The sequence below is a fragment of the Vulpes lagopus genome, chromosome 2 (genome assembly GCF_018345385.1).
Source record: "Vulpes lagopus strain Blue_001 chromosome 2, ASM1834538v1, whole genome shotgun sequence".
Taxonomy (NCBI): domain Eukaryota; kingdom Metazoa; phylum Chordata; class Mammalia; order Carnivora; family Canidae; genus Vulpes; species Vulpes lagopus.
In genome coordinates this window covers 119277373-119290876 of record NC_054825.1, presented here as the reverse complement: position 1 = coordinate 119290876, position 13504 = coordinate 119277373, and the positions used below count along the sequence as shown (strand labels likewise).

General features: G+C 37.5%; 1 protein-coding gene across 12 annotated transcripts in view; it reads right to left on the bottom strand.

The window, feature by feature from the left end:
• The window catches only part of PKIB (cAMP-dependent protein kinase inhibitor beta), a 196969-nt gene that overhangs the window by 28032 nt on the left and 155433 nt on the right, over positions 1-13504 (bottom strand). For all 12 annotated transcript variants that reach the window (XM_041741873.1, XM_041741912.1, XM_041741857.1 and 9 more), the window contains one exon: positions 13221-13288. The gene's annotated coding sequence lies outside the window, so the exon portion shown is untranslated. The remainder of the gene's footprint in view (positions 1-13220; positions 13289-13504) is intronic.

The following is a 13504-nucleotide window of genomic DNA, read 5'->3' as shown; positions in this document are numbered from 1 at the left end:
AAAAAAACAAATCAGAAACTTAAGTGAACCTGTATTATTGCACAACAATGTCTATAAAAAGCATCAAAGGAAGTGTAAAGGAGTGATTAAGTATCAGCCATACACATTTGAAACAGCTGCTCTTAATTGAGTCTTTACTTACCTAGGTATTGCTTTATAATGCCTTACTTTATTTAATCCTTCCCACAAATGTCAGAGATACAGGGTCAGGTGAGATAGGGTGGGAATTATACCCATAATTCAAATGAGGCAAACAAAATTGAATCTTCCAGGTATTAGGAGCTTGCTCTAAATTAGGATTTAAGCCGTTACATGTGATTCCAAAACATGGGTTAATCATTTCATTTTACTGCCTCCCTCCTAGAGTCACACCCTTAGAAGTTTAGGAGAGATTAGATAGCATAGAAATGTTCAGAATTATAAAGCTAGGGACCAAATGTCACCTAAAATTCACCTACTACACCATCTACCATACGTATGAATCACTTTATCAAGAATACTTTCTTGGGACACCTGGGTGGTTCAGTCGATGAGCATCTGCCTTCGGCTCAGGTCGTGATCCTGGGGTCCTGGGATCGAGTCCTACATCAGGTTCCCAGCAGGGTGCCTGCTTCTCTCCCTCTGCCTATGTCTCTGCCTCTCTGTGTGTCTCTCATGAATAAATTAATTTTTTTAAAAAAAGAATACTTTCTTGCTTTGAACTTCATATTTTCCATACTGGTGAACCAAACTCAGTACATTTTTCAAACAATTCGTCTAATATGAAAATTTTCATTGTTTTGAATCTTAAAAATAAAGATCATATGATTGCAATAAAATGCACACTGAATAAAATTTTTTTTGTTCTCTTTAGACTTCTAGTAACTATTATATGATATACATATATGGTATAATTATATCATTTGTGACCACACACATTCAGAGATCTCAAAATTCCTTCACAGAGTAAGATGAAAGCAAATTTCCATTGCTGGTGGTATAATTCTCCATAAATTAATTACTGCTATTTTCAGGTTGTTACTTTTACCTTCCAATTTTTCTTACATCACAATTAGCAGAATTCAATGAAAACAGTAAGAAGTCAATATAAACTTTTATTTAGAAACCATAAGACTTTTTTTTGGGGGGGGGGGTGTAATTCTAGACTATTTATTTGTTTATTTTTCCTGAACTCTATTGTTGTAGTTCTGGTTTGCATTTTGTGGAAAGATATTTTCTGATTATAAATGAGAGGAAGCTCCAAAGAATACAACAAAGGAAATCCACTATGAGATTTCCTAGGGGAGGGATGCCTGGGGGGCTCAGCAGTTAAGCAGCTGCCTCAGTTCAAGGCATGATCCTGGAGACCTTGGATCAAGTCCCATGTCCGGCTCCCTGCATGGAGCCTGCTTCTCCCTCTGCCTGTGTCTCTCCCTTTCTCTCTCTGTCTCTCATGAATAAATAAGAAAAATCTTACCAAAAAAAAAAAAAAAAAAAAAAGACCTCTTGGAGGCAATTCAGTATTGACTGCAATGTATTTACCAGGCTTTTTAGTCATTTTTATAGAGTAAGAAAAATAATTATAACATTGTGCTGTAAAATTCTGAACTTTCCCCTTGAAAGCTATAACTATGATTTGGTGACCTTCTCCAAGCTGCCCTAGCTGTGTACACGTTGGCTCGAATATCCCTCAGCTCAGTAGCTGCTAAATGATCAAGCACTCTGCTTCATCCATCTGCTCTAACAGGACCTCTTTGGAATTTTTTAATAAGCTTTGGATACTTTCTTTTTATAGCTTTGTCAACATAATCATAATGCATCCTGACACCAGGCAGTGTAAATTAATTCCTCTTCCGTCTTATGAGCCACTTCACAGAGAAGAACAAGATTTTTCACCTTAACTGTTGATTAAATAGCAGAAAGAAGGCCAAAAAAATAGGTCTGTGGGAAAAATGTATCTCACTTATGCCAGCCTGGAAACTAAAAGTACATTTAAAGCAAATTAGCTCTTACTAAGGTTTATTTGTTTGTTTTTAAGTCTTGATAGAGGAGAGGGAGAGAAATAGATAGAAAGAGAGGGGGCAAGGGTGGGTAAAAGCCAATTTACCTAAAATTAATCTTAAGCCAGATAAACTAGAGATTCCAAAATTTGCCTGTTCATAAGGCCCACCTGGGTCGTCTGTTAACAATATAGACTAGAACCTCCAATTCAGTGTGTTTGACACCATGTACATTATAAGCACTCAAGGAGATTCACGTTGCCGCACAAATTTGGGAATGACTGAATTGTCGTAAAGGCATGAGGTCAGGTTCTCTAACAATGCACTGAAAAAACCCCACAAACATAAGTCCATAAATTATTGGGCTTCCCCAACAGCATGTATCACCGAAAAGAATGACTGTTTTAGCAAAGTATACCAATGCATATGCATAGCCTGAGAGATCTATTCATCCAATTTCCAAGGTTATTATAAATTTTCCTGTAGTAGATTAAAAATGAAATACATCACAAAATTAACTTTTTCCAGAGCTGCTCTAATCAAGACATATACCGAGGGCCTTGGCTATATCAGCCACCCCCTAGGCTTTTTCACCGTTCACTCCAATATTCGACCCTGAAGTCCACCACTAAACAAGTTTAATATTTTTTTCACAAAAAGTTCTGTGTGGGTGACTGTTTTACCCCTAGAAGATCACACCTCCTGGGAGACAAGAACAAATAGGTTCTACATGTGGACAATGGATAGTAGTTGTTCAATGAATACCTTCCCATTGAACTCCACACATCGATCTGATTGTGCAATCCACATCATTTGTAGATCCTGTCTGAGCAAACAGGAAGCTTACATCATCAAATTTGAAAATGCTCTGTTGGCATTTTAAACATTAGCTCATTTAAACCCTAGGCCTGGCAATATTTCTGAACCAAGAAAGACATTTCAAGTCAATCTGCCACACTGATCCATTTCACATCAGATATCTCATTGTTATCCCTCGACATTTGATCAAGGATGCTGAAGAATTTTAGTATAAAAAACTCTCCCAAATCCATCATAATTAAAATAACTGAAGAAAATACTAAAAAGCTGATTCATTTGTAATAATCTGAAAGTTAGTGTAATTATAGACAGTCCTGAAGATCTTCACTAGCAGGGAAAGCTGAGGAGGAAGGAAGCATGAAAACATGGATACACTGAATATAGCAGAAACAACTGCTCTCCACAGCTTATTTACCTGGGAAAGTCAGCCTGAGGGGTCAGAACATTCTGGATGACATTGATCAAGATATTTCTGGATCTTGGGACACCCGGGTGGCTCAGTGGTTGAGCATCTGCCTTCAGCTCAGGGCATGATCCCAGAGTCCTAGGATCGAATCCCGCATAGGGCTTGCTGCTAGGACCCTACTTCTCCCTCTGCCTGTGTCTCTGCCTCTCTCTCTGCATCTCTCATGAATAAATAAATAAAATCTTTTTTTTTAAAAGATATTTCTGGGTCTTTCAAAGAGACCATAAAAATAATGAACTAAGAAACAGGCAAGGTTGAAGATCTCACTTAATTCAACTAATATTTGGAGACATTAATTTATAGATGTGCATCTTCAGAATAAAAATATCAGAAAAATCTTTTGAAAGGTGATCAATGTAAAACAGCTGCTTGTAAGAGGACAAATGCTGAGAATGAATATATGAAGGCAGTGACGTAAGGGAAACAAGCATTACACGATCATACCAGAGAATATGTATTTATTTTTAAAGACTGTTTTTTTTTGAGAGAGAGAGAGAAGGAGAGACAGAGGGAGAAGCAGACTCCTGCTGAGCAGAGAGTTCAACTTGGGGCTTGATCCCCGGACCCTGAGATCATGACCTGAGCCAAAGGCAGACTTAACCAACTAAGCCACCCAGGCTCCCCTACATCAGAACACATTTAGAGCACAATTTCATTACATAATCAGTATAGCCTCTGGTCAACTGCAAACCTCTCCCAGACCAACAGCTTTGCCCCCTTCACAGTCTTCCCTCCTCAATTTTCTCTTGTTTTCCCCACCCCACTCCTGCTGTAGACCTTTCAGTGTCCTCTTCCTCTTCATCCTATTCAGATCAGCTCTTGGCAAATATTTGCTTAATTAGTTCACAGAATTATGCTGTATGTGAGGTTCCCTAAAGAAAAAATTCAGACAAGGTCTTAGACCAAAGAAGCCCATCGTTAATGGTGGCACTTGTGCAAATTAGCTAACAGAAGTGTTATTTGAGAAAGAGGGTGTGTGTGTGTGTGTGTGTGTGTGTGTATGTGTGTGTGTGTAAGACTTTCCTGAATTGTCAGTATTTTATCTTCTGCCTATGTTTAAGGTTGGGGCAGGGAGGTAGCAGTCACATCTGTGTGTTTAGCACCACCAATTATATAGCATTGGGCAGATTCCTCAATCTCTTTGAGCCTCAGTTTCCCTTGACCCTGTCTTGTTATGTTTCCTCAATGACTAAGTCCCTTTGTTTTCCATTTGCAGTGTAGGCAGGAGAACCTAGACTTTTAGTTTTCTCTCTGGTAATGAAGTAACTTTTAGCTGTCACCTCTTTCACTCCTTTTACCTTCCCACAAATCTGTTTTAACCCACCTAAACTTTCCACTCATAAAAAAACAGCCAGAAACTAACAAGAAAAGTAGTCATTAAAGTATATTCTAATTATAAGCATTTATAAGGCAAGTTGTTTCACTTTTAAGACCTATGGACTAGATGCATTTGTTGTAATAACCTCAAAACCTAAAATTTTTTGAGCTAGATGGGTAAATTTTACTAAAAATATATCTTACTTGCACTAAAAAGTGTGAGTTTAAAGAAAAACTAACCAGTATGTACATGATAGCTCTTGTTTTATTTGAATGAAGAATGTAGACTTGTGCAAGTCACTCTTGTGTCACCAGGAGACTGTTCCTGGGTCTTTTAGTCTCAGAAAAGATGACTCTTTAGTTCTAAGCTACATACCCCACCTTGGAGTACTAAGGTTTCTAAACACTATGAAGCCTTGCATGTTGGGAATGGCAGGACAGTGATAAAAATCATACATTACATTGTATGGAGAGAGGAACATCCTGGCATTTTCAGAAACCCCTATTAGGAAATAATGAAAACAATACAAATGTTCATGGGTTTTTTTTTTTTTCTTTTTCTTATCTACGTGTGTATGACCTTCCCCAGCAAATCATCCATGAATCATGGAGGGAAAGCAGAGTTGCTTATCTTCTGTTAACTTAAATAGTCTTCATATTTTAAAATATTAATTGCCAAAATTAAAATTCAAAACTTGTTTCCCAGTAAATTCTAAATCTGTAGTCTGAAATATCATGTTTCTTTGATGTATTTTTAATTTAAGCTAGCCCAGTCATAACATAATATTTTCATCGTGTATTTTTTTTTTCACAGGCATCTATTCAACTGAGGCCAAGTTGAGCGGCCATTTCACCTCTAGTTAATGCATGCAGTAAACTCTTTGGAGTCTAAGAATCTTCTTTCTCTTTTAATACTTTCTGTAACTTGCCTCAAGATTTATCTAGGGAACATACACTGAGATATTCTCATCTCTATTTCTCATATACATAGCAGTAATTATAACTGTAAATAGAATGTTCAGTCTTTTTAATAGCGTATTTTTAAAATATCTGCATTCTGACAAAGTCTCTCTCTTTATTTTAATGCTAACTCTCATTTCTTAAATTAAGGAGAGTAATGGAAACATATGATTCAATTCGTAATTCTATCACCATCTATAACCGGGGGGCAAGTGACTAATTTTTCATTAACACATTTTTAATGACCTGTGAAGTTCAGTGGCTGGGTGAAAATTAATAAGTATGTTTTCTGCTTTTAAGGATATATGGAAATATTTCAATAGGCTAATTTTAAAAATTGAGATGTAACATTTTGTACAAGACACTCAAATGTCTATCTGATTTTGATCACAGCACACCTAATCCAATTTTTTTTCTTATTTTACAATTCATAGAATTGATGCAAAGCCAAACTGATCAATGCTACTGAAGACAGTCAAGAGAAAAACAAAACAATTGACATTCCATAAGTGAACTTGGAGATATCTGAGAGTTTTGGACCTAGAAGGAGCTTTGGTTATCAGCAAATTAACAAACAAAAATTATACTAACAAAACAATCCTGATCCCAAACACGAGGAAAAGAAGACCAGATTGCTGGTATGGCGAGATTTTATTAATTTCAGAGTTGAGTCTAGACAGCATGTCACTGGACACCTGGACCAGCATTTATCCTACTACAATAATGATGATTTCTAATTTTTTCAAGGATAAAACCATTTTTAAACATTAGATCACCTGTGGACATGGTGGATGTTAATTTGCAATAGGAAAAGGCAAGCCTTTGGGTGTGTGTGGGAGAGGAAGTTAGACCTTTTGCTACCCCATTCTATGAAGGCCAGACCTTTATGTTACTTAGGAGAAGGTTTTTTATTGTAAGTCTATTAGGGAAAGACATGTCCTATCTTGACCTTGTGCCGTGCTTAGACATCAATCCATATTCTTCTAAGGCTTTGTGAAAAGGATCATTCAGCCCTCTGACTGGAAAGCCCTCTTGCTTGGAAGTAGATTGTTGGGGTAGAGGAGGCTCATTAAATGATAATCCTACCTTGGAATGATATTTAGACAATAACAGTTACTTACTATTGTAATTTTAATGTATTCTTTAGGGTCTGAATTGCATAATAACGTCCAGGATATAAAATCATAACATGTACTAATTTCTATATGTTCAGGGAGAAGGATTCTAGCCTAGAGTCCAGGGAGGCAGGACAATATTGAAGCAGCTCTGCCTGTGGAAGAAGGGTAGACACTTGAAACAAGGCTGGACAATAAGGACAGAGCCAACCAGTAGGGACCCCCATTAATGGACATAATTAATGGACTCTAGTAGTAATGATGTTGAATATCTAATGCTATGTTTCCTATTTCTGCACTATAATTCCCTCATATTATCCTCCAGTCTCAGGTAAAGTTTACTATGTACTGCAACCATCTTAATGATATCTCTGCTTTGGGCAACAAAGAGAGGACGCTGAGGACAATCCGAGTCTGATTTCAACCAGAGAGAGTTGCAGTAGCATCAAAAAGTCGTAGAAAACAGAGAAAGTGGGGAGCAGAGAAACCAGAGCATCAGATGAGAAAAGTAACAGGTAACACTCAGGATGGAGTCCTGGAATCTGAAGAACCTCAGAAATACTAGGTGTGGGGGGGGAAAAGTTTGTACAGCCCATAGAATGGGAAATACAACTAGTTCACTGAGGTTTGATGCAAGATGATGCCTCAAGGTTGAAGAACCTACATCTTTTAGATACCTGACTGAGAAAATATACACCGGTGAAAAGGTACTATGAAATAAATATTTCAAAGCAGCTAATTCTCATTTTTATAACAATCTATATACATTTGGAAAATGTTAATATACATATATGGCATATGACAGTGTTTATTTAGACACAGATACATACATGGCTTGTGGACTCCTCTAATAATTCTGTAGAATCCTAGGAGATTGGGATCCCCATGTTGATAAAGGCTGGACTAGATCATAAATAGTCACCCTGGTGGCCAAAAAAAACTGCCTCCTGGAACTTTCATCTCTAATATGTAAGCCTTCTTCCACCCATCTTCAATTTGCTCCTTCTTCGATGTAGAATTACAGGCTATTTAAGATAAAGAACTTTGTTGAGTGCTCATGTAATCTAATCCCTATAGTTGGCCCTTTAAGATTGAAAGGCTAGGTAACCATAGTCAATGTTCACAGACAATTCTAAGAGGTCTCAACAATATATCCATAGAATAGATTGCAAAGTTGCAAAGATCTCTTATGCTATATTCTATCCCAATCCATCTCAATCATGTGTTCAGTCCAGAGTCCTGATAGCCTATTTTGAGCACTGAAAGCCCACCACTACCTGAGGGCTAAGGGCTGGCACATTAGTGGCATTCTTCACTAGGCCTTATCTAAGCCTCATTTGTTAGACTATGATAGTCACATGACAGAGAGTCATTCTGAGTGAAGAAAACAAAATATCACTCATGAAAATTCCAAATTATCTTCAGCAAGGCTGAGATGGAAAAGTCTCATTTAATTAGCAAGTACAATAAAGATGTGACATTTACAGACTAATTATAACACATTTCCATTCTTCATTGGAACACTGAATGATGATATATCTTTCTTTTATAGTTGCCATTTCCAAGTTTTAATTGCTTTGGTTTAATTGGTTTAATCCAAAAAATGTCAATTCAGTAATTACCACTATGCTGTTAGAATTAGCTTCATTTATCATGTGAAAGAAAATCGACTTCAGAAAGGGAAAAACAACTATAATATAGTACCAGGAGAAATACTATATCATCAAGATATTAAATAACAATGTTGTACATAACTGAAACTAAGTTTATTTTATGGGAATAAAGAAAATATTTTTTTCAATTCTAAATAATAATATACCAAAGAAATAATCAAATATAACTTAGTTAATCCAGGATTGCATTCATTCTTTTATAAATTTATTAATTGACTTGGAAACTATCTATTGAGTGCCAATTATATGCCTGGCAAAACAGTTATATAACTACTTTCATGGAATCTAATGGGTGAGAAAAAACTAATGAACACAAATCCACGTATAAATACAAACTGTGGTCTTAGATGAAAAAACAAACTGTGGTTTGTTTTGTGAGTCTATCAGAACCTGATTCATTGACAACATAAGCTGAGATATGAAGAAAAGAAGCTAGCTGGTTGATATAGAGGCAGAAGAAGAGTATTTCATGCAGAGTAGAAGAACACAGCACAGGAAACGAGGGAAGGCCAGTGTGGCCTAAGCACAGAGAAGAAGGTGGAAAGTGGCACAAGACGAAGTGGGTCAGTTAACAGGGGCTACATCATCGAGGCATGTTAAGGGTTTGTTCCATCCTAACAGCAATAGATAGTCATTGACATTTTTGAAGCAACAGCACGATGATTAAAACTGACCTTTAAAAGATCACTTTGGTGGCAGCAGATGGAGCAGACTGGGAAAGAAGAGTGGATTCAGAAGAGTTTGGAGACAACTGCAGTATTCCAGGTGAGAGATAATGATCAGTTAGAAGGTAGAGTTTATGCCTTCAATCTAACAATCCATGAAGTCTAAAGTTATTTGTGTTCTACAAGTGACCTATTTTCGCGGAATACACGTATCAGATTCAAAGGGAAAGGGGAGTGATAAAATAGAAGGTGCACATGCTTTAGAATGAAATGAACCTGGTTTAGCTCTGATCTGAACTTTTAGCTCCACTACTTATTATCTAAGGGACAAGGCATTAAGCTCTCTGAGCTTCAGCTTTCACATCTTTTGAGCACATAATCCTATCTCCAACAGCTGAGAAGACTAAGTGTGACAACGTGTGTGATATTCTCAGCATGTGGAAGGCCAGTGAGTATGAAGAGCCCCAGGATTGATCGGCTAGTTTCATCCCCTCATGTTAGAGATTCTCGAATTCCTTTTGAAATCTGTTCCTCCTCCTGAGTTTCTTTCTCCATGAACAGCACTAATATCCACCCAGTTGCACAAGTCAGAGGCCCATCAGGCATCCTTTTCCCTAACCTCCATGACCATCAAGGCATATAAACTCTATTCTCTAAATAGCTCTTTAATTGATGGACCAACTGCTCTGGGCTCAATCTCTTTCAATAACCTAGTTAAGGTCACCAGCATCTCCAAATTGGATTATCCCCTTCACTGATGATCAGTTTTGTTTTCCTCTTCCATTCTTTATGTTAGCCATGCAAATCTTATTGTCTCAGCTCTTCAACCATTCTCCTTAAGCCAAGAAAAAGTCATCTATTTCCTTAGCATGACTAACAACACCCTGCACTATCTACATTCTGCTTACATCCCAGCCTTGCCTCTTGGTTCTCCTCCTTTGTGGTCCAGTGGCTGAAAGAAACTGCTCCCTACTCAGGACTTGTAGCTCCCAGAAATACTCCCTTCACTGATGGATGAGCTCCTTCTAGCTGGAGCATTCTTCTTCCAAAGCTTCTCTCCACTCGATTAATACCTACTGAAAAACTGAGGCTTTGGCTTAAATAGCACTTTGTCTGGGACTTTTCCTCCACCTGACTGTCTACCAAGACTATACGACAGCCTACAACTTGAACTTCATTATTTGAATGAATTGAGTTGAGCACTCAAGTGGGGCCTGAAGAGTCTCACTGGACTGGTGCAAGTAACATAGGTTGGAGTTGGTAGTATGAGCAGAAGACCTAGGTCTGCTACAGGCTGCAAGTCCCTTTCCCACCATCATGCCAACACCCACCTTGTTAATCTCTGATTTCATTAGCTTTCTTCCTTAAGCCCTGGAAACATTCTCTTCATGTGACTGCAAAATGTTGCATATTTATCCTGTGGGTAACGATTTTTTTCACTCAAAAACAGACCACTGTCACTTCCTCTCCCAAGATTCTTGGGAGTAGTAGCCATGGCTGCTGTAACACTCTGAAGCACTCCTGCAGATTTTTTATACTGATCTCTCTCCCCATAATAATGTAAACTCTTCTGAAACTAGGACCAAGCTAGCTTCATTTTACATCTCTGGTGCCCGAGACAGTTCTTGAGACACAGTAGTACTAGAAAATGATGCAAGAGTAAAATGACAGACTAAAGCAATGATGTCTCTGCCATCTAGAGATAGAGAGTTGGAGAAAAAGCAGATGGCTCTGGCTAAGATAAAGAATCAGGAAGGCAACTGAGAAGATCGTGTCACTGCCAGAACAGGCCGCTTCTCCTGGGGAGTCCTTCAGGCCCTCCTTGGCCTTCTTGCCTCTTTGTTATTCAGGATAGAGAATTGGAGATGGAAAGGAAAAAGCTGTCACTTTCAGACAGCTGAACAGTTAGGTAGGAAGGCTGGCTCATACAGATTTTCTATGCCTGCTGGGAAGCCTACAGCCAGCTCTGGGGTAGCTGATTTCACAGGCTGCACATTATTGAAATGGCAGCATCACAGTCAACCAACTGCAGTGGAAATGGAACTGAGGTGAGCATAGAAATCCAAGTGTTACTTCTGATCTTGCCCTGTGGCCTTCAGCAGACCTCTGAGCCTCATCTTCCTCCTCTGTGAAACAAAGGGTTTAAACTAGTTGGTCTCCAATAGTCCTTTCTCATCGGGGGCTCCACAATTTGTGGATTTGCCTTGATTTACTTAAAGCAGCTACACAACCAAAGTAGAGAAGACTGTTAATCTGGTTAATGTACACAAATACAGACATACTACTTCATCTCTTCACTCCTGGAACTTGAACTGGACTAGCTGAAGCACCGTCCCATAATGATATCCTGTCATCTCCATACAGTAAGCATGCTATAAGCTTTATCAATAAAAAGTTAAGATATGGTGAGGCTGTAAAGCAGTGGTCTGCAAATACCAAAATCAGCATGGAAAATTGTTTGAAACACAACATCCAAAGCCTTGTTCCAGACCTGCCAAATTGGAATCTCCAAGATGGAGCCCTACAAATATGTTTTGTTTTGTTTTTTTTTTTAGAAAGCTCCCATGTGATTTGATAAATCAACTACTTCAAGGCTCATTTTTTAAAAGAAAAATTTGTGTTTCTCAAAGGGTAGCCTGTGGATCATGTTCATGTGAATTATCTGAAATGCTTGTTAAAAATATCTGGGAATGTGGCCAAAAATCTCCTTTCTCACCATTCTTTCAGTGACTTTATAAATAGTTTATATACAAGGACAAATGAAATCATTCTGTGGGCAAAACCTCAAAGTCTATGAAACAATATAGAAGAGATAGGAAATTATGATTGCAGTATAGGTTTATTTCAGTATTATTATTCATATCATATTGTTTCATCATTTCATTTAATCCCCATACAAGCCTACAATATAAGCATTTTTAATTTCATTTTACTGATAAATAAACCATTAGAGAATTCAGGTAACTGGCTCACTCACGCAAGATTCACAATATGGATACATTGGAACTAAAAATTAATGTCATGTAGCTAGGAAACCACCTATATTGTGACAGAATGTATAATTAAGATTTTAGTACACCTTTTAATTAAACAATTTGCTGAGATCTTATCTGATGAAGCAAGCTAGAAATATGTCTCAGTTCCTGTTGGTTGGTTTTATTAGCCACTACACCAATGTTAATGTCATTATACTAATCATAGATTACCCAAGATAAAATGACTATTAACTACTAAGCAACAGTGTTTCAGGGATGTCCTAGAGCCATAAAATGATCCAGGGTAGTCACCATTTCTAGTCATCAACCTTCAAACACAAATATTTAGCATCGAGAAGCCTAGAAGTATGCTACGGTTTTACCCACCTAATGAAGAACCCATCCGGCTCCAGACCTTGGTTACCTGAATGATTCATTAATCTGTGTGGGCCCTAGACTCTGTATGACAACTATCTGCCTTACTGCTAGAACAGGACTACATTAGATTTCAAATAACTTTCAGGGAATAAAGTACTAAATGCTGTTGCTACAGACATTTTTAGGACAAAGCTTTTTTTTTTTTTTTTTTTGTCTTTTTCCTCATTGAGTCTTCTCAATTTATTTAATAAAATACTTCCTTGTGAAAAGATGTGTTTGTCTTGTCCTCTTGCTAAACTGAAGCAGGAAGGGTCTCCCTGATTCCCCATTTGGGGATTTAGCACTGTAACGGGCATTTCAAAAATATGATAAAACTGACTGAACCTTAGCTATTATGAGACCTAGCTTTGATTTTGTTAAAAAAAAAATTCACTGAAAGTGTAAATAGAAAATACAAAGTCGCCCAAAGCCGTGTAGCTTTTAACAGAATACAAATTCTTCCCCTTCCTGTGTTCACACCCTACCCTTTTCCTCTTCCTTCCTATTGATGTTACAGGCTTTCTGAAATATGCGGACATACAGATATTTCCAAAAAGAGGAAAAAGTAATGAAAATGACGTCAACAAAGAGAAACTGACAAAAAATAAGTCAAACATTCACTGGCTGTAGATAGATTTGATGAAGGTTTTCTGACTGAGGTGTCAGTTTCTTTTGCTTTTTGAGAGGTGATTTTCTGTGTGCTTCACTCTCATTCAAATTTTGCATGCCAACTCAGATTGTATAGCTATATCCTGTCAAGTGTTCTCCTGAAGGAGCCGGTTCTTCCAAAAATTAATATCTAATTTTCTAAATAAAGAAGAAAAGGATACTTACAAGTCTCTGATTAAAATATGCTGTTATTTCAAAGAGGTTTAGGAAGAAACTCTGATAAACTTTCTTTCCTGTAAATTAATAAGAAAAAGCTATTAAGAAAGGAAAAGGAATAAATTCAGTTAGATTAACAAATTTTAATCATTTTGTTTTTATAGAGTTACAACTGGTAAACACCATGACTTGGCTTTCTTGAGAAAAGCAGGACCTCCTATTCTACAATAAAATTTTCTGTTAAGGTGCTCAATGGGGAGTCTACTCAGCAGGGAGTCTGCTCAAGGTTCCCT